Source organism: Delphinapterus leucas, chromosome 18 (assembly GCF_059928025.1).
Source record: "Delphinapterus leucas isolate spDelLeu-1000000601 "Yukka" chromosome 18, BTC_Dleu_Yukka2, whole genome shotgun sequence".
Classification (NCBI taxonomy): domain Eukaryota; kingdom Metazoa; phylum Chordata; class Mammalia; order Artiodactyla; family Monodontidae; genus Delphinapterus; species Delphinapterus leucas.
In genome coordinates, this window is record NC_143146.1 from 66,804,475 (window position 1) to 66,831,618 (window position 27,144).

The following is a 27,144-nucleotide window of genomic DNA, read 5'->3' on the forward strand; positions in this document are numbered from 1 at the left end:
AAAAATTACATTTGAATCTCACTTCCAATTTTCATTTCAGCAAAGGCTTAATTATAAAATCAACCGGGGAGGGAAAAGAATGAAATAATTTCCCCAGGAACAAGTAATGTTTCTGTCTTTCTATTACAAATGATGATATAAAAATGCACTTTTATTTGATCTCCACAGTACCCTAGGTGCCAGGTTTCTGCAAGGAACTAAAAATGAAATAAAAAGGAAAATATATTTCTGATACGTTCCATCTGCTGAGATTTCAACAGATGCTCCAAGTGCATGCTCTGAGAATAGGACCCCAAAAGTTAGCTCCAAACCTTCCTCCTCCAGAAAATGAATTCCCCGCACTCTCCAGCCCACTAGCATAATTCCAGACCAGTATTTCCTTCTAGTATGCTTAGGAGAATCACTGCACATGTAAGTTTGCTTTTCATAATTTGCTAATTTGTTTATTAAAATATATCTTCTTGAGCTTGGAGGCCATTTCTACATAGTTCTTTTCTTTTAGGTCTACCTCTGTACTTTGTTCTGCATATGTTAGGCATTCAGTAAAAAACCTTTAGATTAACTTAGAAGAATAAAGGTTTGATTTCCTCTGAATGGTAGAAAGAGTACTAGCTTTGCTGTCAAGAGATTTAAGTTTGAGGCCTGAATTCTCCTTTATCTTTGGGAAGTTGGGCAAATTGCCTACATTTTCTGAGCTTCACTATTCTCATCTGTAAAATGGTATATAGTACCTGCCCCATTCCCTCACTGTGTTATGCAGGGATCAAGATAATAGACAGGGAAGCACTTTGTAAATTGTTAAGATTGGGCCAAAATGAGTTTACTGTGTGTGGGTTGTGTGTGTTTGTGTGTATATGGTGGTGGTGGTGGTGTGTGTGTGTGTGAATGGGTGCTGAGAAAGAAATGCTCTTGGCCATGTTCCCCCTCCTCACGGGGTCCCTATGAGGAACACTGGAAACAAAGTGGACTGAATCAGGCAGATAGCCCTGGGGCAGAGTATGATTCTGCAGGCTCCAGGCGCGGGGGCGGGTGCCGTGTGTCTCTGACACCCTCGCGTCCGTGACTGGGGAAGTCATAGCCAGCTTCTGCCTAGTTTGTGCGGGGGCGAGGGAGGCAGCCTGAGGAAGAATGATCCCTCCCGATGGATGACTGTCTTTCCTCAAATCCAGAAAAGATGCTCTTCCTAGCTCTTTATGGCATTAGATCATTTTGTTGTAAATTTCCAATTTCCTTGCATCGGATGTAGGGAAACGCTAATGCGAAAATATCCACTCTGCCCTGGCTTTCCCTTTCCCTAACCTCTGCCCTGCATTTTACCTTGAAAACTTGCCTTTCCCTTCCGTTCCCCAAATCTAATTAAGTGGCTGATTCCTTGAGGGGCTGACAGTGGCCGCTGTGGCTGTGGCTGAGTGGCACTAATGATCCCTGGGAAGGAGGGGACCCTCCTGAGAGGGCTGCCCTGTCGGCAGTCAAGCAGGCTACTCATCTTAGTGGCTCCTCAGAGGGGCCACGGCAGTTCTAGCGCTTCCTAAAATAATTTGACTCCTAGTCCTCATTACACTTTGCCTGCTGATTTTAATTCCACTAAGTCTGCTACAGGCTCCTAACAACCCTTAGAAAGAGAGAGGGAGAGAAAGAATCACGGTGGGACTACAAATGTGTCACAGTGATCTGGCAATACCTTGTCTCATACAGCACATAAATGCTTTAGGGGAAAACAGCAGCATCTCAGAGATAGCATGATGTATAGGCAAGAAAACTAGGAAAGAATCTCATGGGCTGGATGAAAAGAAATCTTCAAGATGTTTTGGTAAGACCTCCTAAGTCTAGCTGAGGAAACTGGGAACAAAGAAGCTGATCGATTTGACAAAAGAAATGTATCTAATTAGAAGATAAGCCGGGACTTTCAGCTCTGCCCATCCTCACCCTTTATACCATCCGGTCTCAATTTTCCTACCGTTTGGTAGTAATGATTTTACATACTCTTTTTCTGGAATGGGCAAGAAGGTAGGGGCTGTGCATTTTATGTTGCTCCTCACACAAACTAGTTTGTAAGGGAGGTAGAGCAGAAATTATTATTCCCATTTTGCAGATGAAGAAACTGATCAGCAAAGAGATTGTGATTTACTCAGGGTTCACAGCTAGTCAGCAACAGAGGACTGACAAGAACCCATGCCTGAACAGCATTCTTAGTTTCCTCAAATATGGTAGGAAGAGAAAATGACGAGACTCAGGTAATTAGTTCCCACCTGCCACTTATTTTGAACAAGCTAACAGTTCAGTCTTGATATTTCAGTTTTCCCATTTGTCCAATGACACCTTTCCTACCTCTCCACGAGATCCTAAGTTAGGATGTGATCCCGTGTCCAAAATCATACTTCGAAAATGATAAAAGGCAATCCAAGTAAAGGGCTGGTAGACAGTTCTTTCTCAATGCCTAGAAAGACTAGAGGAACTTCCAGGTCTCTGCTAGTCCGGTAATTCTGACACGTGCAGGTCATCGATTCAGCTGGAATTGGCTGATTTTTCTAAAACCACCTTCGCTACCCAGAACTGTATAATTTTCTGAGGGTGAGGTTGGAGGCACAGATAATGTCACTGGCAATTCAATGGCAGGGCTCACAACTGGCTGCCAGACCACTTGCTAAAACAAAGGTATCTCTTTACAGTGTAAATATTCCAAGAGCACTTTTCACATCCTGAAGATCACCTTCTTTCAGACAAAAGCCCACTGTGAGCCTCAAATGTCTATGGAATAGTTTATAGCAAATGAGGTTAAGATTTGGGGAAAGCATCTGATCTTCCAAGTGACATTGGAAGATGGTAGAAATCAACAGATGAAACCTTGTGTCCTTATTTGACATTTCACAATTAAGTAACTTCTCTAAACATCCTCCCCCCAATACTTTAGATTTAATATTACTTCCAGAATACTTCTTAATTTAAAATGACAGATATACGAATTTCATTTCACTCTTCTACTCTGAAACAATAGAGCATATGCAGTGTTAGAAATCATTTTAATTTGATGACATTAGTTCTCATTTTCTTATAGATGTTTTAAAAATTGATAAATCTTCTTTCTCTCTGGTGAATGTTTTGACAATCTATGTATAATGCTGAGGACGATCCAAATTGTGTGTGTTCAGGCACTGGGACAGTGTGAATGAGGCCCAAGGAGGTACTGTGGAAACAAAATCAAACAAGTGTGTTTCAGGATGCTGCTTTTTGGGCTGTTTCTTCGAAACAGATTGGGTTCAAAGGAAAGAAGAAAGTGACTTCATCTTAAATGCATAGCCTTGACCTATCTAGGGGCAGCGACAGCAGACTCTCATTTCAGGTAGCACCTAAAGCCATGTGGGGATTGTGATGCTTTTTTTCTGAGCCATTCTCAGAAAGTGATTTTTGAGAAAGGAAAATGAGACAGTGAGATCACAATATTATAAATGAAGATCTGTGGATATGTTTAAGTTCATGGTCAGCCAGCTTTCCCTTTGTCTCTTGGAATAAAGAACTGTGCTGAGGAGAAATCTACAAAAGGCAGTCACCTCCTGAAGTGAGCAAGGACTGACTATAATCTCACCGTGAGCCCAGCGGGGTGGGAGATGGAGGGACCTCAGGGATAAGTCAGACCTTGGCGGGGGGTGGGGGTGGGTCTCTGCTTCCATGTCACTCAGCGCCCAGCCACTGTGACTCCTCTGAAAGAATGGAAGCTTTCCTTCCCATGGGGTGATTAGGGCTGTAAAGTTTTGGAGGAACAAAGCATACTCTCTGGTGTGTACCTTGCTACTTGGTAAAAGGAAGAAGAGCTGACAGGCCCTCAACTCTTGAGTTCTCTCACCTAAGCATCGCCAGACCCCTGGCCGCCAGCCTGTCTGTGGGCAGAGCCTCTGCCAGGGCCTTGACTTCTACAATGCAACGTGTATAAAACTCTGCCTACAGTCAACCTCAAACCTGTCACAGCAATCTCTTGAGTTTCTGACATTTATTTAAATACATTTCTATGTGAATAACAACCCTTTGAAAGTTTTTTTTTGTTGTGGAAAACTGGGACAAGCTGCTTTGTTCCCTTGCAGACATTATTCAGAGTCCCCTAGCTGTTATGACGTCAAATCAACATTTCATCCTTATCAAGCCCTGCTGTGTCATTCTCCAAAAGGTGTTCTCCCAAACCATTAGCAACGATTTGATAAAGTATTAATGTGATACGGTAAAGGCTTTTTCTGGTCTACAAATGTAAAATTTAACAGTATAACGTAATGAATAGTTTTAGATGATAAACTGGGTTTCTTTCTCTGTAGAATACAGAAACTACCATCTCCAGAATCTAGAAGGGAATTTGTCACATCTGAGCACAGCTGCTTTTAGTTCTACTTAGAAAACAGCATGTTTATACAAGACCTTGTTAAACGTTAAATATTTTATACAAGACCTTGAGCTTTCCTGTACAATTTGCATGATTATCTTTTCCCTTAACACTTTCTCTTTGCCTAGTGGCCTTTTAGGTTGTGCTAGGTGAGAGAAGATTGGTGCTGACAATGCAGACTAGCCACTCACTCTTCTCTAAAGGTAAATCTTGACCAGCAGTCAATGGCAGCACTTACCCCTGGGCTTGCAATAGTGAAAATAAAGTTTATTATCTTACTACTAAGCTTATTCAGAGCTGATTAAATCCATCCATATATTCGCCTATTTGAGAACTGCTCCTACTTAATCAATACAATGCTTTGAGAGAAGAATTTTGTGTGAAAATGAGTAGAATCTCACTGTGATTCCCAGTATCAGCGCAATAAAAAGCAAAAGCAAGTAAAGAAAAAAAACTGAGTCTAGGGCTTCCCTGGTGGCGCAGTGGTTGAGAGTCCGCCTGCCGATGCAGAGGACACGGGTTTGTGCCCTGGTCCGGGAAGATCCCACATGCTGCGGAGTGGCTGGGCCCGTGAGCCATGGCCGCTGAGCCTGCGCGTCCAGAGCCTGTGCTCCGCAACGGGAGAGGCCACAACAGTGAGAGGCCCGCATACCGCAAAAAAAAAAGTCTATCTGCTATCTCATAGGGTTCGAGAACCATTTCATGAAAAGAAGTGTGGAGAGATGAAGATTCTGAATAAGCCCTGGAATTCATGGTCTAGACTGGACAATGGCAGCCAAAAAAATTAAAATGAACAGTCATCTTTATCTGGGGTTCCAAAGAATGATCAGAAAATATAATCAGAACTTTTTTATGGTACTTTGGTGAAAATTAAAGAAATGTCAAAGTAACAGCTTGGTATCTGTGATTTATGTTAAAAGTCAATCTCTAGGGTAGGTCATTAGGTGGCTTTGGATTCAGTCCAATCTCTTATTATCTCTCTTTACCTTAGTGATGACTTTTTTTTTTTTTTTTTGCCGTACGCGGGCCTCTCACCGCTGCGGCCTCTCCCGTTGCGGAGCACAGGCTCCGGACACGCAGGCTCAGCGGCCATGGCTCACGGGCCCAGCCGCTCCGTGGCATGTGGGATCTTCCCGGACCAGGGCACGAACCCGTGTCCGCCGCATCGGCAGGCGGACTCTCAACCACTGCGCCACCAGGGAAGCCCTTGGTGATGACTTTTATCTCTCTGGATTAGCCTCAGGCTCAGCAAAATAATTAAATTATATTATATTCAGAATACTTTTCTGTTAGACTAATTATTTTGTCCTCATTTTTAAAAGTTAGTTATCCACATAAGGTATAATCCACAGACATTCAGAATATACATTTCTTGACATGCAAAACAGTGTAGACTGAGTAAAGCTACTAAAAAAAAAAAACCACACCAGAAAGTATTTCAGAAGGGAATGTAACTGTTTTGACCATCTTATCTTTGTATAGCCTAAAAAGTAATTATATTGATAGATATGACTTCCCTTGCATTTATATAGCAGTGTTTTCCTGGGGAAATCAAACTATTATTCTTAATAAATTTTTGCTGTATCTAAATTTCTTGTGAAGATTTTATGTCCAAATCACTGCCTTAGTAAGAATAATTATTTTAAAATGATACTCCCTTAGAAAAAGAGTTTAAGTGGATAATTTTCTGGATAAAAAGGTCAAATATAAAACCAGTTCTAGGCATAGTATTTTTCATGATTCTTTTATGATGTCTAAAGAAGACCAAGGAGGGCTCTGTCCTGTGCTTTGGGGAAACTGGACCCATCTTGGTTAACACACTTAGTCTAAACCAAAATGAGAAAAGTGGCAACTTAAAGGTTGAAGGAAGCATGAACTGGTTAAGAAGTAGCAAAACAATGAAAGTCATCTTTAGGGAGGAGGAGAAAAGGCTATTGGCTAAACACTTGATTTAGAGAAAAAAACAAACAACTAAAGAAATAATGACTTGAAGATCATAGGCAAGGTTGAAATGAATCAGTGTGAAGAAAGATGATTAAGAAGAAAGATCAACCTTTCAAGATGTTACAGCATTTTTAATGAGGACTTTTGGGTTCAGTTCTCTCCCTCCACTCAGCTTGGATCATTTCTAATATTTTAGAAGAGTAGTAAGAAAAAATACTCTTTATTCTTGGAGCAGCTAGAATTGGTTAAATTATAGCATTAGTATACACAAAAGCTTGCTTATTTTAAATTATACTAGACATGTTTTTGAAAATTCTCATTCAGCCATGCTCTGGTTGGAGAATGGCATTTCTTCCTTTTCCACTGTCTTTCATTCTGTCTCCACAGTTAAAATAATTTGTATCAAATATAGTTTTTGTCCAATCAGGAAATGCTCTTAACAGTCTCCTTATAGAATATGATACATGGAAAGATTTTGTTCTCGTAAACTTAATTTTGTGATTGTCATAACTCTTTTTTTGAAACCTTTATAGGTAGACCACAAGGTATCCCCCAGTCTACTCTCTCACGCTCCAGAGGCCTTCGGGTGCCTCTAAAGCTGCTCTAAGGAAACAGGGAAGAGCTTGGAAATATGGGTTTTCTATAAGCATTTGATGAAGTCCACCCTAAATTTAAGCAGACTCCTCAGAAGTGGGCAGCCATGGGCCACTGGTGCCACACAGTATAAGAAGAAAATAAGAGAGCTTGTACAACTCCCGACAAATGCCACTCCTTCTTTTCTTGTTTCTACTGTTACCTCCCTCTTTAAATACATATTCCTCTGTTTGTGGCTAATTGTCACCACTGATCCCTCCTTCTCTGAATTCCTCACTCCATTTCCCTTCATCTCCCATTGGCATCCAGGTTAATGTGTTCAGTGAAAACCTTTCTGTTTGTGTATGTTTCTGTAAATGTCTATTGTTTTGTGTACGTTCTCTTGTAAATATTCGTCTTGTAAATTTTCAACATAATAATGGATCTATAGTAAATGTTTCATTCACTCCATAACTTAAACCCCAAACTTAATTTCCACTTAAAATATCTTGAGAATTGAGACATATGGAAGAGAAGAACATAAATTATCTAATATATCCACTTCTCTAATTTTGCACTTAAGAATATGCCAAAAACTAATAACCATTCTCTATCTATAAAATAACATGTACAGGTACAATTTGGAAAAAAAAAAGTGATGACATAGGTTGTCTAAAAAGAACTTCAGTATTAGAAAATTAATGAAACAGGCCACTATTTATATTTCTCTATTGACAACTATAGTCATGTATTTGTTTAAATTAAGATGTTTTGTAGCCTATTCCTTAGAAATGGATTGGAATATGACAAGTATGTATAAGGGTTTTAAGTCTTGCATTTCCCAGTGGGGACTCAAGCTCATGGAGTCATCTACATGATGACATTTTTAACCAAGGCATAGTGTTTACTTGAAATAATGAACCATCGTCCCTCATAATACAACTACAAATAGAACCGTAGTTGATTACATAGTGTATACGTTGCCCATCCATTCTGGATATTAGTCCAGTGCTTAGCATAATTCATACATATGAATTTTGCTAAATAAGTTCTCTCATTCTTCCATGGCTGGTAGTCAACGTATGATGATGCTTTCCATAGTGAAATGTATATTTAAAAAGAATAATGCTTAGTAATCGGCAGCTTAGGCAGGCTAAGTTCTGGTTACATACAGTTTTGGCCATATTACATTATTTAGTAGTCAGCTGAATAATCAGAGAAGAAAAAGTAGGATGCAGATTTCAAGATTTATCCTCTAATGTGATGAAAGATCCTTGGACCAATTAAAAGAAAAAACAACATTGTTATAAAGGACATTATTAGGATAACGGGGGAAATCTGGACATAGACTGTACATTGGAAAATTGCATTATATCAATATTAAATTTCCTAAGTGTGATACAGGAGAATGTTCTTGTTATTAGGAAGTACATGTTCAAAGTATGTAACTATAAAGTGTCACAGTTTCAGCAGCTAACCCTCAAATGGTTCAGCCAAAATAAAAAAATAAGTACACATACACATATACATACAGAAAGAAAAGATGATAAAGCAAATGTGTTAAAATGTTAATAACTGATTAGTCTAGTTAATATATAGGATATATAGGTGTCCATTGTTATTATTCTTGCAACTTTTCAGTAGGATTGGAGTTTTTCTACATACGACTTGGGGAAAATGATTTATCCCCAAGGATATTAAGAAATATGCTTAGTATAATATTCAGTAAGTCAGCCAAAATGTTAGAAGCTTCTAAAGAAATACACTGATTAAGCTTGATTCTTCAATGGGCATTGGAGAAGTTCAAATATTTGCTGCTACCATCATGCCCACTAATCCACAGGTATAGGAGGTGAAGCATCAGAGAATAAGTTAGAGGAAGTTTAATATGCCCAAGGGAACTGGATCCATGGTGGTGGGAGATGCTGCCTGAAGACCAGGAATGGTGACTGGCCTTCCAGCCTTGCTTATGACTTCACTCTGCCACCATCCACTGGTCTGAATCTCAATCTGGGCCTCCAGGATCCATGGGATCCAGTTATGTTCATCTTACATCATCAGTCATCTTCAGAGGAAGTCAAGGATATCTTTCTTGCAGTTTAAATACCCAGTCAAAGGGAGGGGCTTTGGAGTCATCTTGAGTCAAGAGAGAGTAGTTTTCTTTCTTTTTAAAAAATTGAGATATAATTGACATATAACATTGTATTAGTTTGGGGGTGTACAACATAATGACTTGACATTTGTATACTGCAAAATGATCACCACAGTAAGTCAACATCTGCCACCATCCATAGTTACGTTTTCTTCCTTGCGGTGAGGACTTTTAAGATCTACTGTCTTAACAACTTCAAATATACAATGCAGTGTTATTAACTATAGTCACCATACTGTATGTTATATCCCCATGACTTATTTGTTTTATAACTGGAAATTTGTACCTTTTGACCGCCTTCACCCATTTCACACACACCCTACTCCCTCCAATCTGTTCTATCTATGAGCTTGTTTTTTTTGTTTTCGGTTTCCTTAGATTCCACATATAAGTGAGACCGTGTGGTATTTGTCTTTCTTGGTTTGACTTATTTCACTTAGCAAAATTCCCTCAAGGTTCGAGAGAGAGTTGTCTTCTAATGAGGACTAATGTGTAGGTGGACTCTGGGGAAGCTCACTGAGATCCCCCAATAGACAGTGAGCTCCAGCTTCCACACAGGGCCCGAAGGAAACAACAGCAGCAAATAAACACAGTACAAGTGGGAGACTTGATTTAGGCAGTAAGTGCCAAACAGTCTTCAAACACCAAATTCAGCAGATTAAAGAACTCACACTCCTTACAACTCTTAAGCTAGCAACCACCTCTCTGACTGCCCTGGTTTGGGTGAATCCTCTAGTGTGGCAAGAGGCTAAACCCAACCACATGAACTCTCTTACAGTCCAGGGTCCAGTATCTTTTGAAATAGGAGCCAATAAACAATTTTAAGAAAATCTAGTTGTCGCAAAATGCAGCTGCAAATGAAAAGAAAATATGGAGCATTGATATTAACAGTGCTTTTCATCAGTCATCAGCAATCATATGACTGAGGCTCTAGCTAGGTACCCTAAATTGATAAGTACCAGATGAGTCAGATTTTAGGCAGAGGTTACATAAAACACCAACCCTATAAGGAGACAAAGTGCTCTCTCATGGCTTTGAAATTACTCTTCTACCAGGACTTCCAGGTTTACCAGGGAAGGCAGAAGACAGAAAAGAGGACATTGTGTCCTTTATCAGGAAAGCAAGTTCCCATGTGGGACTTCCCACGGTCCTGCTAATCCTTTGTGTGAACAGAGCAGCAGAGCTTGCCTTAATATTCTCTCATGCATCCTCTCTCTCTCCCTCTCCCTCTCTCTCAGGCAGCACAATGAACTCAAAAGTCTGGCTAACAAAGAGAATGTCTACATGTTCCTTGTAACATGGAACAAAATGACATGGCAGGCTATCAAGTGTGGGAGGAAATCAAGTCCCCAGCAGCCTGTTGTCATATGAGATAACAACTCAAGACCAGAATCTGTCAAAGACAATATGGATGCAGTAAACAAGTGTAGGCTCAGATTCTCCCAGAATGTATTTCAACTTAAAAATGCAAGGAGGTCAAATTGGAAAATAATGAGTAATTATTTATAGAAAACACACTGCTACACTGATGACCTATATAAAAGTTACACATTCTTTTAAAAAATATAAATAAATATGGTTTTACTCATGGAAATCATGAGTATCTTATACAAGATTTAACAGACTTTGGCTTTGCCCTTTATCAGGGTTGAGCTCTTCACCTTACCATTTAAGGTTGTGTGCCCTGTGCTTTTTATCTAATTGTAGGAATAGCCTTGGTCAGAAACACACATTCACACATCACTCACTGCTCTTACATCTAAGTTCTCTTTTATTTCAGTCATGTGCCCTGGGATGTAGGGGGGCACATCATGCCAGAAAAGTGGTAGGAAGTAGAGGGGAGGGGATGGTGGGAGCATCCCCAAATCATTGTGGAATGGGAACAGAACATGACAGGCAGGGAAAGGTGGACCTGGGATGCTTGCGCAGGAGAAGGAATGTCCAGACAAACTAGTTTGGAAAAACAACAAAATGAATGACAGCAGCCAATATGTATTAAATAAAAGCATATACTAGTTGTCTGTGTGTGTGTGTGTGTGTACATAGTGCAGGTGTATATTCTTTAATCTTCACAGCTCTCTACTCTAGTTATTATTATCCCTCACCTTTCTTTAACCAATGAGAATATTAAGGATCAGAGAATTTAAAAGCTTGCCCAAGGCTACCCAGCCACATAGAAGCAGGACTGGCATTCAAATCTATATCCCTATGTCTCCAAATTTTATGTTCATTACACTTCTTCTCTCTGGGGTGGTTGGAGGTAAAAGAGGGATAAATTTGAGACCTATGGTCCTTGGTGATGTTCACATGTTTCTGCCATTCTTCCCTCTGTCCAGGTATGTTGTAGGGCTGCGTGTTTCCACCCCCTCTGAAATGAGGGTGGCCACATGACTTGTTTTGACCAATAAAATTTGGGGAAAAGTGACATGTCACTTCTGGGTAGAAAATGTAAGACTTCATGTGAGATTTGCCATATCCCTTCCCTCTGCTGCAATAACTGTGTGAGTTCAAGCCAGCTTCTGTCAGTATTATGTTAAGTGCCCTCTATGCCTGCTTTCTGGAGGGGTTTTATCATAAATGGCTGTTGAATTTTGTCAAAAGCTTTTTCTGTGTCTACTGAGATGATGATATGGTTTTTCTCCTTCAACTTGTTAATATGTTTCATCACATTGATTGATTTGCATATACTGAAGAATCCTTGCATTCCTGGGATAAACCCCACTTGATCATGGTGTATGATCCTTTTAATGTGCTGTTAGATTCTGTTTGCTAGTATTTTGTTGAGGATTTTTGCATATATGTTTATCAGTGATATTGGCATTTAGTTTTCTTTTTTGTGACATCTTTTTCTGGCTTTGGTATCAGGGTGATGGTGGCCTCGTAGAATGAGTTTGGGAGTGTTCCTCCCTATGCTATATTTTGGAAGAGTTTGAGAAGGATAGGTGTTAGCTCTTCTCTAAATGTTTGATAGAATTTGCCTGTGAAGCTGTCTGGTCCTGGGCTTTTGTTTGTTGGAAGATTTTTAATCACAGTCTCAATTTCAGTGCTTGGGATTGGTCTGTTTATATTTTCTATTTCTTCCTGGTTCAGTCTCAGAAGGTTGTGCTTTTCTAAGAATTTGTCCATTTCTTCCAGGTTGTCCATTTTATTGGCATATAGTTGCTTGTAGTAATCTCTCATGATCCTTTGTATTTCAGCAGTGTCAGTTGTTACTTCTTTTTCATTTCTAATTCTATTGATTTCTGTCTTCTCCCTTTTTTTCTTGATGAGTCTGGCTAATGGTTTATCAATTTTGTTTATCTTCTCAAAGAAGCAGCTTTTAGTTTTATTGATCTTTGCTATTGTTTCCTTCATTTCTTTTTCATTTATTTCTGATCTGATCTTTATGATTTCTTTCCTTCTGCTAACTTTGGGGTTTTTTTGTTCTTCTTTCTCTAATTGCTTTAGGTGTAAGGTTAGGTTGTTAATTTGAGATGTTTCTTGTTTCTTGAGGTAAGATTGTATTGCTATAAACTTCCCTCTTAGAACTGCTTTTGCTGCATCCCATAGGTTTTGGGTTGTCGTGTTTTCATTGTCATTTGTTTCTAGGTATTTTTTGATTTCCTCTTTGATTTCTTCAGTGATCTCTTGGTTATTTAGTAATGTGTTGTTTAGCCTCAATGTGTTTGTATTTTTGTTTTTGGTTTTCTTGTTTTCTTTTGCGGTACGCGGGCCTCTCACTGCTGCGGCCTCTCCTGTTGCGGAGCACAGGCTCCGGACGCGCAGGCCCAGCAGCCATGGTCCACGGGCCCAGCCGCTCCGCGGCATGTGGGATCCTCCCAGACCAGGGCACGAACCCACGTCCCCTGCATCGGCAGGTGGACTCTCAACCACTGCGCCACCAGGGAAGCCCCGTGTTTGTATTTTTTACAGATTTTTTCCTGTAATTGATATCTAGTCTCATAGCATTGTGGTCGGAAAAGATACTTCATACGATTTCAATTTTCTTAAATTTACCAAGGCTTGATTTGTGACCCAAGATATGATCTATCCTGGAGAATGTTCCATGAGCACTTGAGAAGAAAGTGTATTCTGTTGTTTTTGGATGGAATGTCCTATAAACATCAATTAAGTGCATCTTGTTTAATGTATCATTTGAAGCTTGTGTTTCCTTATTTATTTTCATTTTGGATAATCTGTCCATTGGTGAAAGTGGGGTGTTAAAGTCCCCTACTATTATTGTGTTACTGTCAATTTCCCCTTCTATGGCTGTTAGCATTTGCCTTATGTACTGAGGTGCTCCTATGTTGGGTGCATAAATATTTACAATTGTTCTATCTTCTTGGATTGATCCCTTGATCATTATGTAGTGTCCTTCTTCGTCTCTTGTAATAGTCTTTATTTTAAAGTCTATTTTGTCTGATATGAGAATTGCTACTCCAGCTTTCTTTTGATTTCCATTTGCATGGAATAGGTTTTTCCATCCCCTCAGGTTCAGTCTGTATGTGTCTCTAGGTCTGAAGTGGGTCTCTTGTAGACAGCATATATATGGGTCTTTTTTTGTATACATTCAGCCAGTCTATGTCTTTTGGTTGGAGCATTTAATCCATTTACATTTAAGGTAGTTATCGATATGTATGTTCCTATTACCATTTTCTTAATTGTTTTGGGTTTGTTATTGTAGGTCTTTTCCTTCTCTTGTGTTTCCTGCCTAGAGAAGTTCCTTTAGCATTTGTTGTAAAGCTAGTTTGGTGGTGCTGAATTCTCTTAGCTTTTGCTTGTCTGTAAAGGCTTTAATTTCTCTATCAAATCTGAGTGAGATCGTTGCTGGGTAATCTTGGTTGTAGGTTTTTCCCTTTCATCACTTTAAATATGTCCTGCCACTCCCTTCTGGCTTGCAGAGTTTCTACTGAAAGATCAGCTGTTAAGCTTATGGGGATGCCCTTGTATGTTATTTGTTGTTTTTCTCCTGCTGCTTTTAATATTTTTTCTTTGTATTTAATTTTTGGTAGTTTGATTAATATGTGTCTTGGTGTGTTTCTCCTTGGATTTGTCCTGTATGGGACTCTCTGTGCTTCCTAGACTTGATTGACTATTTTTTTTTTCCCATATTAGGGAATTTTTCAGCTATAATCTCCTCAAATATTTTCTCAGTCCCTTTCTTTTTCTCTTCTTCTTCAGGGACCCCTATAATTCGAACGTTGGTGCTTTTAATGTTGTCCCAGAGGTCTCTGAGACTTTTGGCAATTCTTTTCATTCTTTTTTCTTTATTCTGCTGTGCGGTAGTTATTTCCACTCTTTTATCTTTCAGGTCACTTATTCGTTCTTCTACCTCGGTTATTCTGCTATTGATTCCTTCTAGCGAATTTTAAATTTCATTTATTTTGTTGTTCATCATTGTTTGTTTGCTCTTTAGTTCTTTTAGTTCCTTGTTAAACGTTTCTTGTATTTTCTCCATTCTATTTCCAAGATTTTAGATCATCTTTACTCTCATTACTCTGAATTCTTTTTCAGATAGACTGCCTATTTCCTCTTCATTTGTTTGGTCTGGTGGGTTTTTAACCTTGCTCCATCATCTGCTGTGTGTTTCTCTGTCTTCTCATTTTGCTTAACTTACTGTGTTTGGGGTCTCCTTTTTGCAGTCTGCAGCTTCATATTTCCCATTGTTTTTGGTGTCTGCTCCCAGTGGCTAAGGTTGGTTCAGTGGGTTGTGTAGGCTTCCTGGTGGAAGGGACTGGTTCCTGTGTTCTGGTGGATGAGGCTGGATCTTGTCTTTCTGGTGGGCAGGACTGGGTCTGGTGGTGTGTTTTGGGGGTGTCTGTGACCTTATTATGATTTTAGGCAGCCTCTCTGCTAATGGGTGGGGCTGTGTTCCTGTCTTGCTAGTTGTTTGGCACAGGGTGTCCAGCACTGTAGCTTGCTGTTTGTTGAGTGGAGCTGGGTCTTAGCATTGAGATGGAGATCTCTGGGAGAGCTTTCACTGTTTAATATTACGTGGAGCCGGGAGGTCTCTGGTGGACCAATGTCCTGAACTCAGCTCTCCCACGTCAACGGCTCAGGCCTGACACCCAGCCAGAGCACCAAGACCCTGTCAGCCACATGGCTCAGAAGAAAAGGGAGAAAAAAATAAATAAAGAAAAAAAATACAATAAAATAAAGGTTATTAAAATAAATTTTTTTAAAGTGTTAAAAATAAAAAAAATTAAAAATTAATAAAAAAAGGAAAGAAAGAAGAGAGCAACCAAACCAAAAAACAAGTCCACCAATGATAACAAGCACTAAAAACTATACTAAAAAAAAAACAAAGGACAGACAGAACCCTAGGACAAATAGTAAAAGCAAAGCTATACAGACAAAATCACACAAAGAAGCATACACATATATACTCACAAAAAGAGAAAAAGGAAAAATATATCTATATATATATAAAAAAAGGAAGAGAGCAACCAAATCAATAAACAAATCTACCAGTGATAATAAACTTTAAATACTAAACTAAGATAAACATAAAACCAGAAACAAATTAAGTGCAGAAAGCAAACCCCAAGTCTACAGTTGCTCCCAAAGTCCACCGCCTCGATTTTGGGACGATTTGTTGTCTATTTAGGTATTCCAGAGATGCAGGGTACATCAAGTTGATTGTGGAGATTTAATCCGCTGCTCCTGAGGCTGAGGGCGTCTGTTCTGCTGCTGCCTGAGGGCGTCTGTTCTGCGCCCAGACAGGATGGGGTTAAAGGAGCAGCTGGGGCTTCCGTGGTGGCACAGTGGTTGAGAATCTGCCTGCCAATGCAGGGGACACGGGTTTGAGCCCTGGTCTGAGAAGATCCCACATGCCACGGAGCTACTACGTCCGTGAGCCACAACTACTGAGCCTGGGCATCTGGAGCTTGTGCTCCGCAACAAGAGAGGCCCGTGCACTGCGATGAAGAGTGGCCCCCGCTCGCCGCAACTAGAGAAAGCCCTCGCACAGAAACGAAGACCCAACACAGCCAAAAATAAATAAATAATTAATTAAAAAAAAATCAGTACACAGCAAAAGCAGTAGTAAGAGGGAAGTTTATAGTGATAAGTGCCTACATTAAAAACAAAGATTTCACCTAATTTTTAAAAAAGAAAGAAAAAAAGGAGCAGCTGATTCGGGGGCTGTGGCTCACTCAGGCCGGGGGGAGGGAGGGGTACGGAGTTCGGGGCAAGCCTGTGGCGGCAGAGGCTGGTGTGACACTGCACCGGCCTGAGGCATGCCGTGCGTTCTCCCGGGGAAGTTGTCACTGGATCACGGGACCCTGGCAGTGGCGGGCTGCACAGACTCCAGGAGGGGAGGTGTGGAGAGTGACCTGTGCTTGCACACAGGCTTCTTGGTGGCGGCAGCAGCAGCCTTAGCGTCTCATGCCCGTCTCTGGGGTCTGCGCTGATAGCCGCGGCTCGCGCCCGTCTCTGGAGCTCGTTTAGGCGGTGCTCTAAATCCCCTCTCCTCGCGCACCCGAAACAATGGTCTCTTGCCTCTTAGGCAGTTCCTGACTTTTCCCGGACTCCCTCCCGGCTAGCTGTGGCGCACTAGCCCCCTTCAGGCTGTGTTCACACAGCCAACTCCAGACCTTTTACTGGGATCTGACCTCCAAAGCCCGAGCCTCAGCTCCCAGCCCCTGCCCGCCCCGGTGGGTGAGCAGACAAGCCTCTCGGGCTGGTGAGTGCTGGTTGGCATCGATCCTCTGTGTGGGAATCTCTCTGCTTTGCCCTCCGCACCCCTGTTGCTGAGCTCTCCTCCGTGGCTCCGATGCTTCCCCCCGCCCCGCCACCCCCAGTCTCCGCCAGTGAAGGGGCTTCCTAGTGTGTGGAAACCTTTCCTCCTTCACAGCTCCCTCCCTGAGGTGCAGGTCCCGTCCGTATTCTTTTGTCTCTGTTTTTTTCTGTTTTATTTTGCCCTACCCAGGTACGTGGGGAGTTTTTTGCCTTTTGGGAAGACTGAGGTCTTCTGCCAGCGTTCAGTAGGTGTTCTGTAGTTGTTCCACATGTAGATGTATCTGTGGGGAGGAAGGTGATCTCCACATCTTACTCCTTCTCCATCTTGAAGGTCTCTCCAAGGATTCATCTTTCTATCCATGATTCAGTACAGTTTCTGGTATAAAGATGCTCAATAAGTATTTGTTGGATGGTTGCAGGATTGAAAGGATAAAGGAATGATGAAACTTGAAGCTTCTTAGAGAGGTAGTTCCTATTCTATTTTTGGTTGCATGATAATATTTATTGAATGAATGAATGAATACATGATCTTGTATTAATTCATATTGATTAGTCAAAGGGTAATTATTCAATAGTAAAGAAAAATTATGCACACTCACTAAATTTATAAATATTTTAGTTATGGCAATAAAATTAATAGTTCCAGGCTCTAGAGGAAACTCTGACCATGCTTTTATCAAACAATTGTGTCTCTCAACAATATTCAACAAAGATTTTATTGAGTCAAGTGTCCACCAGGATAATTGAGGAAAGGATGGAGGAATCTGCTGTTAATACTGAAATACATTATCATGAACATAGCTGAGTGGTTGGAACGAATGTATTCTGAAGAGCACAATAAAAATCGAAAGGGAGTTTACCACAGTGAGTCAGTGAAGATGTGACTGGATGTGGAAGTAAGATGCATTGTTTTTTATTTAAAGTGTTAAGTTAAATTCTATGATAATCCCATCCTTTGAAAATTACCAAGTCCCTTATAATCACAACCTTTGTCCCTGTGCTCATCTGTGGAGATAAAAAGGGTCAAGGACAATACGCTGATCATTGTAGGGAAGGGTATTATAATTTACTGCATTCAGCAACATCATGTACCATGGTGCTGTTAGTCACTCTATCTCAAGGATAAACACACCCTCCCCTCAAAAAAACCCCAATTTCAATAGAAAATCAGTACAGAAGGAGAAAATGTTTACATTTTTATAAATTTCTCAATTTAACTACAAAGCCCCACATTAGAGATCAATGCCGCTCAGAGTAGCCACTTGGCTCCCTCAGGAATATATGGGTTATGACTCCTTGTGAGAAGAGGAACTTGCAAAGCACTGCTTCCTTCATCAAGAAGGTCTTACCACCAAAAAAGCCATCTAAACTAAAAAGTGTGCTTAGTGCCTTACTTGATTTATATTCTGACTCAAGTTCCATCTCTCATGGTGAATGAGTAATTAACAATTCAAGGGCTGGCACTGGTGCGTGAACTACTTTGAGTAGCACTTCATCTAGATCATGGCCATGGTGATGTGAGCAGTGATCAGTATTGTGCTCACTACTGTGCTCAGCCTGAGAGTGATCAGTATCAGCAGTATTGTGCTCGGAAACGGATCCAGACCTCAGCTTCTCAGAAAAATAACACAAGGAATGAAAACACATGGACAGAAAAGAAGCAAATATTTTCTCTTCTCATTCATTGTGGAACTAACTTAAAACACTTTTCATGTATCTAACTCATTCCGTCTCTCCTTACGGTCACTCAATATTAACTTTCCTCTATGAAAAAACAAATCTAACAATACTAAAACAAAAACCAAACAAGAAACAACAACCACAACATTAAAGGAAAACGTTTTTCATAGAATTGAGGAGCTGGAAGTCCTTAAAAATCAAGAAACTGAGGTCTCCAACAAAAGTTAAGTAAATTTTGAAGGTCATTATTTGTACTCCTTAAGACAAAGGGTGGCAGAAGGAGACAGCTGGAGACAGAAACCACAAACTGAGAGCCCAGGATTCCTTTTCCAACTCTAAATCCATCTATACTCATCTGAGCTGGGTGGCCAAAAAGAGGAAATCAAATGAAAAACAAGTTACTCAGTTTCTTTTGTTATCGAAAGTTTATCATATCAATCCAAATATGAGCCAAGCAGAATCGAATGGATAAATATAAGACCAAAATTGCTAGGGATGATAAAGTGATAAGAGGACAGAATGAAGGATCTTGGAAACTAATTCAGCTGAACCAGGCCAACTTTGTCGACAAGGAGTCCTTGAAGATCTGAGAAGCATCAGTCAATATTCCACTGTCAATCTTAAAGGCATAGTTCCCATAATTTAGCACTCGACTATGAAAATCAAGGTCAACAAACTCACGAAGGACTTTCTCGTGAGTAATTGTTAGAATAATCAGTTGGTTGCCAAGGCACATGAAGAGCACAGAGGAGGGGATTGGTAAATATTTATTTTTGACCTGGATTCCATTTATATGAGTGTGTTCAAGTTGAACACATAAATCATAAACTATGTACTTATGACTTGTGTGTTTTCTCTATGAATGTTAAACAGCAATAAAAATTGTTATTTAAGTGCAAAAAATAATGTTGGGCATATAGAAGACACTCTGGCTCACAGTGGGGAATATCTACTACTTGTTGGATGAATTATTGAGTGCTTCCTTTTTTACCCAAAAATATATGGCATATAGGCTAATAATATAAATAATGAATTCTGATAATTTACCCTATGGGGAAAAAATCAGACAAATTTAAGATGCACATGCACAAAGATGTACGCTGTAGCTAAACATTGGAGCTACCAAGATGACCATGAGTCAAGGATTCATTAAATGAATGATGGAAGAGTCATACAAATGGAGGATTCTGGTGTAATCAAAAGGATTATATGTTCTAGCATGGAAAGATGTATGGCACTATCACGGCCACTGCTACTACACATGCGTCCACAATTTTAGAGGCATGCAAAACAAAACAAAACCAGACTAAACTAAACTAAAGGAAATAAGAGGTTATGCACCAAGCTGTTAACATATGATTTGTTAGCGGGTGATATTATGGGTATGTTCATATTCTGTTTTGTGTATGTCTGTATCTGAATGTTGGTACAAAGAATATGAATTGAATTTTAATCAGAAAAACAATATGGGTATTTTCATTAAGAAATAGAAATAAAATTTAATTATAGCTTATGCAGTGAAAACATAACTGATTTTTGAGCCCAGAACTCTTTCTCTTCCTCCTCTTCCTTCTTTTTTTGTAATGTATACACTTAACACAAGCCTTTGAAATGATTCATATGTACCTTTTATTTCAAAGTTTAAGACTCTCAGGCTGAGGCCAGTAAGTCAACCTGCCCAGTAGGACTTGACTGCACTTTCTGTTACAGTTGCATTTTACAGCATGTTCTGAATGTTCTATTTAAGAAATGAGAAGATAAATCCCTCTGCTATAATCCTGGTCATAGGAAAATTGAAAGCGAGTAAGAACCAAACCAGCTTAATTGGCAACAGTTGATAGATAGCCAGGCACTGTTGATCAGTACTAGACTACCGTGACAAATGAATCAGGAAGGCTGCTGTCTTGGCTACCCCTGGGGAGGGAATCTATATGTTAAATGTTCCCTGAATGAATTACTTTAGTATTTTAACTATGGTTAAGTCATCCTGTCTTTCTGAGTCTGAAACAGGTTCTTACAACCACCTATGCTTTTGTTTCCCATCAAAAATTGTATTCAGGGCTGTTACCTTCTTAAGTCACGATTTTTAACAACTGTTATAGGCTAACAATTTTCAGACCTGTTCACTGTTGCCTGTAACAGCATCAGCATCAATGTTCAAGCCCATAATACAAATCATAAGTCTGGACCAACTGATCTCCCATCTTAATACAACCTGATAAATAATCATTTAAAAGTTAGGAACTCAGGAAATATTAATGACAGTCTATCCTGTTCCTGATATGAATTTAGAGGATTGAAATATTGACACTGTTCTGGCTGCATTGTGCCATGTCGTGTTTAGAGATACTGTTAAATTGTATATGGCTACTTGACTACTCAGAATCTCCATTTTTTTGTGGTTGTTGTTGTCAAAACTTAGTGTAGACTAAATAATAACTATTTCCTGGTAATGCAAGTGCGAGCATGGATTCTATTCATAAGAAACTCTTGAAGAAGGCATTCTGTGTCACGCAACTAAGCATCTCAGAGCGCTCTCTCCCGCAGAGACATCTGCCACAAATCAGAATCAGAGGTGACGAGGCCCTAGAATGTGGCTCGGTAGCCTGCTACCCTGGACCTGCAAAGACAGTGGATGCACAGATGGACTTCCCAGTTCTGTGTCAAAGGCTAGTCCACATGTGGGTATCATGGACTACTGAATCAAATCAGGCCTCTGGCTTGATTTCTGTAGGTACATCTGTTAGCTAAAAGGAATCCTGCCAACTCAGGCACTTAATTTGAGCTTCCTCTCTGTTGGGTTCCCTAATTCCATTAACTAACTTGAAGGCTTTATTGTTTTTTTAGTTGTCATTATGAACAATAATGAAATAGTCTATAAAAGTTAAGTCTGTGATGCTTTGTATTAATGTAGTAATGTAATTATACAATATGTTCCGTATATATCTATTTGAAGAAAATTCTTCTGCCACACTACTTTTTGGCTTCTAGTTTCATTTAACAAATATTTACTGAATGGTTCATGGGTGCCAGGAGCCAGGCAAGTGGGACCTACACCAGTGCCTGATGTCAAAGGCTTTTCATAATTTTCCAGGTTCTTAAATTACTATTTAAAAAACCCAAATGAGCAAAACACAAAAATTCAGCCATAATTTTACTTTTTGCTTTTCCCTAATAACTAAGTAAATCTTTAAAAAATATTTAAATATAAAACAGTTAAATATAAATTCTACAGACTTTACAAGCACAGGGAGAAGAGTAAGCCCAGAGAAGAAATATTATCAAATGGGCTGAGACTTGATCTAGAGTAGAGACCAAATCAGAGAATTTTGCCTGTGATGGCTTAATCTTTCATTCTTAGAAAAAAATGTATGACTCCAAGTTTACTTAATGATTAGTGTGATTAATCATTCTCACCAATCAGCTGTCATCCTTCATCTGCCCTCATTAAAAAAGAAAAATAAAAAAGAAACTCAGGAAGCCTGCAAATAAACCTTCTAATAGATTTGAAGCCACACACCAGCATACCGTTATTTATCTCTTTACATCACAGACATCCAGTAAAATCTGTTGAATTGAACTAACCAACAGCAGGGAGAACAGAATCTTACCTTATGTGAGGCTTCTTTAATGAGAACCGTAAATGTGTGTGTGGTGAAGCTCTTCAAGCACTTTGCCTTACGTAGAGGAATCAAAAATAGTAAAAATAAATAAATAAATAAATAAGCCAAATAAATAATAAACACAAACACAAAAATGGAATACCCCACCCATTTTCTGGAACTCACTATTCCCAGAATACTTCAGAGGTTGGCAAATGGTTCCCCACCTCCACAATGCCCAGCATTTGAAGGTTACTGGAACGTGCTCTGTGGGGTGGTGTCAATGCGAGACAGTCTCACTAACACACGCTTCAAGAGCCCATTCACGTTACCTGTGAGCTACGTGCTGATTATAAAGGGTGTAAGTGGCGGGGCGTGAGAGTGAGGCAAAATGCCTTTATACTTAGCAAAATAAAGCAGTTTAGTCACAAAACATATTTAAGCATGTCTAGGAGCTAGATCACGAATAAGCTAAAACACAGGCTAAATACTGCTTTTTTTTTCTTTTTTTTAAGGATGCATTGGGCTGCAAGACTGCATTATGAGGTAAACCTTTGAAGAAGAGTATTGCTTATCTTGACTCTTCTCCCGTTGATAGGCAATTGTCTGACAATGAATCTGAAAAATCTAAAATGAAAAGCACCTGAGAAGAAAGATCTTGAGGCATGGTCCCTCGGGTCGGCCTAGGACTGCCCAGGACCTAATCGCTGCCTATTTCCCGCCCTTTGCACCTGGTGTCTGGACTGAACCAAATGCAATGGCTTTGAGACGTCATGCAGCCATCGGATCCCATTATCCCCCGCAAAGAACCACCCAAGTGCTTAATACTTCAGCAGAGAATTTTCCGAAGGAAATTTAACGGGCAGAGGAAACGAAGGACAATAGGAAACGGACCCTGTCTCTGGAGTCTGACACCAAACCTGGGACCAACGGGGCCCCAGGCGTCTGGCAGTGGAAAGCAAACAGGTGCAGCCCGCTAACCTGGTCTGGTACTCAACAAGATGTTTCTGTGAATGAAGGGGTCCTTCTACTCCCCGCAGGACGGCACATCACACACCTCCCTCCTCAATTAGAACTCAAACAATTTGCCCATGATGCATGCACCTCGGCAGGGAAACGCAGGATTCCAGCGTCTCATCAGATCAGGGAAAAGGGAAAGGTAGCTGGTGCGTTTTCCTACAACCAAGAGCTCGGGAAACCACGGCTGGGGAACGCCAGGATGTTCTGCGCCAGGTAGAACTTAACCGGATTTGGAGCCGCCGGAGACAGGTGAAAAGACTCACGCGAGCAAGGTAAGGTACAAAGCGGCTGTCAGTGTGTGCGCGGCGAGTCCCCAGGAAGGGACGGATGACCCCAGAAATCCAGGTAGGCGCCAAACACAAGCGTGACCGCACACACCACAAAGGCAGGAATAATCAGAATGCACCTAGAGACACGCTCCGCAAAGTGCAGAACTGTCTGCACTTGCACAGGGAAATCAATCAACCTCTGCAGCGGCAGACGCGAGGGCAGACCTCCCCGGCTCCCTGCGTCCGGGACAGAAGCGGGTCATCCCGGGACCAAGGACATTGCGTCCTACTGTAGCCCCATGAAGTCACCCCGAGAACAGGGAGAGCCGGGCAGCGGAGGCTGCTAGCCGGCAGTAAGGATGTAGCCGGCACGAAGGGGACAGATTCGGGGGTGTCCAGAGAAAGGAACCAAACCGCTGAGAGCCGGGGAGAGTTTGCGAGGCGGCTCAGGAGGGAGCGGAGCCTCCGCGACCCGAGGCCGCCCCAGGGGAGGAGACAGGGCGCCCGTGGGCAGAGGGCGAGCCCCCTTCCGGGGCGACCCCGGCGCCCACTTCCCTGCGACTGCTCACGGGCGGCGTTGGGAGCCCCTCACTGACCTGCCAATAGGGACGCGCTGATCTGCCCCGCCGGCTCCCGCGCTCGGGGTGGGACCGGGCTGCGCCGACCTCCTCGCTGGCGTGCGGGTCCCGCCGATCCGCGCCCGCGAAGCCGTCCGCGGGAATGTGGGGCTCACTGGGGCGGCGGGCGCAGCCAAAGTCTTCCTTCCGCCCCCAGCCGCACAGCCAATGACGGCGAGCGGGACCCACTCCCGGCCGCCGCTCGGGCGGGCGCTTGGGGCTAGGACTGGAGCCCCGCTCGGGCGAGGGAGGAGCTTGCGCCGGCGTTGGAAAATCCTGGAGGAGGAGGAGGCGTTTGCGCAGGGAGCCCCATCTGGGGAAAGCAGGTGTGCCCTCAACTTTTGTGCGCGCGTGTGTATTGAGGGAGGGGACGCAGTTTCCTTGGGGACTCAAGGACCTCTCTCTGCAGGCAAAAGCATCTACTTCCTGCCAAGTTTCTTCTCCTCTTATCTTTTATGAGTCCGCGCAGCACCCAGTCCAAACCACGAGTCCAGGTGCATCACAGCAAGCCCAGCTCTGAGCTGTTTGGGGCCCTCGCCCGGTCCTGTGGGCCTCGCCTCAGACGTCTCTCCTTCGGCGTTTCTCTTCTTTCCCCTCTGAATCCTCTGCCTGATCATCAGATGAGCTGAGTAGGATTGCAGTTTCTCTCACTGCCAGGGAGACAGGCAATCATAAAACTCCCTGTTGGGTCACTGGCTTAGAGAGAATGATACATCTTAAAAGAACTCTGAAAAGGGAGCCTTTAACTGATATGACTGACTCCGGTTACTAGTCAGCCCTGTGACCTTCACCCAGCGATTCTAGATTCCTGTTTTTCAACCGGAAAGTGAGAGGTTTGGATTATTTGATATCTGAGGTCTCTTCCACTTTGACAGTCAACAATCCAGGTGGCTCTATGGCCTGCGAAGTGCTGAGCCCTGGGAGGTGTTGGTGTGGCCACCTTTTCCTCCAGTCCCTGCTCTGCCTGTCCTGCTGTGTTCCCCCTGACATCATCCCCCTGTGGCCAAGAAAGCACATCATACAGATCAATATTAAAAAATGCTGCTCAAGTCTCAGTGACCATATAAATTTGCACAAATACTGTCACCTACCAGTGCCCAGCTCCTGGGATCATGGTAGCTGTGCCCATGTTCGGTGGTTCTCCAGGTAGAGATGGGTGGGGGTGGCGGGCTTAACTCTGAGGCCCCTTTGGTAAGTGAGCAAAGGCTCTATCTCTCCCCTTTCCTTCTCCAGGAGAATTGTCTGTGTGTCAACCTTTTCTATATGAATCTTTCTATATAGGATCTAAAATGCAGGATGTTGGAATGAGCTGCATTGTCCAAAGGGCAGATTCTGAGACCTGCTTCTCTCCCAACACAATTGCATTTGTACCCTAAACTTTACCCGTTCACATGCCACTTTCATGAATTTTATTACATCCATCTACCACCTGCTCTATTAGGTACTTAGATTTTTACTTAGATTCATCATAAGCAGTAATATCCATGAAATCATTGCTTTGCTATATACCAATTGCATTTCAATACAAAGTAAGTAATAAATAAATAATCTCTAAGGGTTTTCCTGGTATGTCCTGAACTTGGTTTCTTAGGGCTGCTGTAACAAATTGCCACAAGCTATTTCAAAATTGATAGGGAGGCAAACCTTCCTATGTCTTTATTTTATTAAATTTCATGTACAAATGGTCTAAAAACTTTTAATTGTCAAATTTGCTTCCATAGAAAGTCTTCAAAAGTAGGTCAGACACCACTCAAGGTCCTGGGAGTTTGCAGGCACAGTTTAGAGACATAGTTCCAAGCTTCTAGCAAGCATGATCATCCCATCTTTCCCCCAACCCTTTTCTGTCTTATTCAGAGAGAGATGGATTGGTGAAAAAAAAAAAGTGTGGAATTCAGAATCAGTTGGAGAGTCATTACATTCTGATGCTGTCATTTATTATCTCTGTGACTTAAGCCAATCACTTAACTTCTCTAAGCCTCATTTTCCTTATCTATAAAATGGAAATAATAGTGCCTACATTATTAGGTTGTTGTGAGAGTTAAACACACACACACACACACACACACACACACACGATTCCTAGCAATTGTCTTGCATATAATAAGTGCTTAAAAATATTAGCTCCATCTTTTCTTCCTTGCTGCCATCAAAGCAGCATTCAGAATTACTTTGTCTGTTCTCTAATTTCCTTCTAGGTTATCAGGAAACTTACATTCTGTTTCTAATACTCCCTGGACTCTCTGCTCCCTTTCCTTGATTCCTTCATCTCTGCCCCCCTTTTAATGATTCCTTCCCAAACTCCGTCCTCTCTCTCATGCCTCCATGTCTCTTTTTTCAAGCAGTTCCCACTTTCCATCTGCCACAATTTCAGAGATCTCTGCCCTGTGAAGGAACTGATAACTCGGAGGAGAGCGTGGGTCATAAAAATTCTTACTTCTTTTGCCTTTTCATGATGTTTCAATAGTCCTTCTTGTTTATTTGCTTGTTTAAATCATGGTCTTCCCAAAAGCATGGAGAAATTTGTGTTATCTAATGCTATGGGAAAATTCCTGGACCACAGTCTTATTAAATTCATCAGACATTTTTGGAGCATCTGCTATATGCCAAGCAGTGCCCCAGGCACTAGGGAGATAAAAATAAAGAAGACAGAGTCTCTGCCCTAAAATGCTTACAGACCAACCAGGCAGACAGACCTATAAACACCTACTTTGAATATAAGTGTGCCTTGTGAGGCTTCAAACAGTGCACATGAAAGAATTCCCTGTGCTTTTTTGGTCATGAGATTGTCTTGCACTGGCCAGTCAAAGGGCCTTCCTTGCCCACAGCCCCCTTCTGAGTGAAGAGCACTCTTCTGCTCCCCTGAGCAGAGCTCACTTACTCTGCTTCGTGTGCTGGGTGTCCACATTTTTTTCTTAGGTGCCCATCATCTAGCCACTGTTTGAGACTTGGTGAGAGGCAGAGCCCATCTCCCACTGATGAAGCCTGAAAGGCTGTATACTCTTTCCTGCTCTCCCATCACCACCCAACCCCCATGCAGCTGGGGTGAGAGTATGTGACCTAGACTTGGCCAATCGAATATACCTTCCTTAGACCTGGGATTGGGACTGGGTCACACAAGGGAACTGAGATGAGGAGGGCTCTTTCTGGCAGTGATTGAAACAATGTCCAGTTTCCAGGGTCAGCAAGGGCAGGGGGACAAGCA

At 41.6% G+C, this 27,144-nt stretch overlaps 1 protein-coding gene across 2 annotated transcripts in view; it reads right to left on the reverse strand.

The window, feature by feature from the left end:
* The window catches only part of SERTM1 (serine rich and transmembrane domain containing 1), a 28,722-nt gene extending 3,802 nt beyond the window's left edge, over positions 1 to 24,920 (reverse strand). The window contains exons 1-2 of one of the 2 annotated variants that reach the window (XM_022574675.3): positions 23,922 to 24,920; positions 22,046 to 22,111 (exon numbers count right to left, since the gene is read on the reverse strand). The gene's annotated coding sequence lies outside the window, so the exon portion shown is untranslated. Of the gene's footprint in view, positions 1 to 22,045; positions 23,874 to 23,921 lie in introns of those variants that run through there. The other variant, XM_089899668.1, reaches the window with a different exon arrangement.
* Positions 24,921 to 27,144: the final 2,224 nt, after the last annotated feature.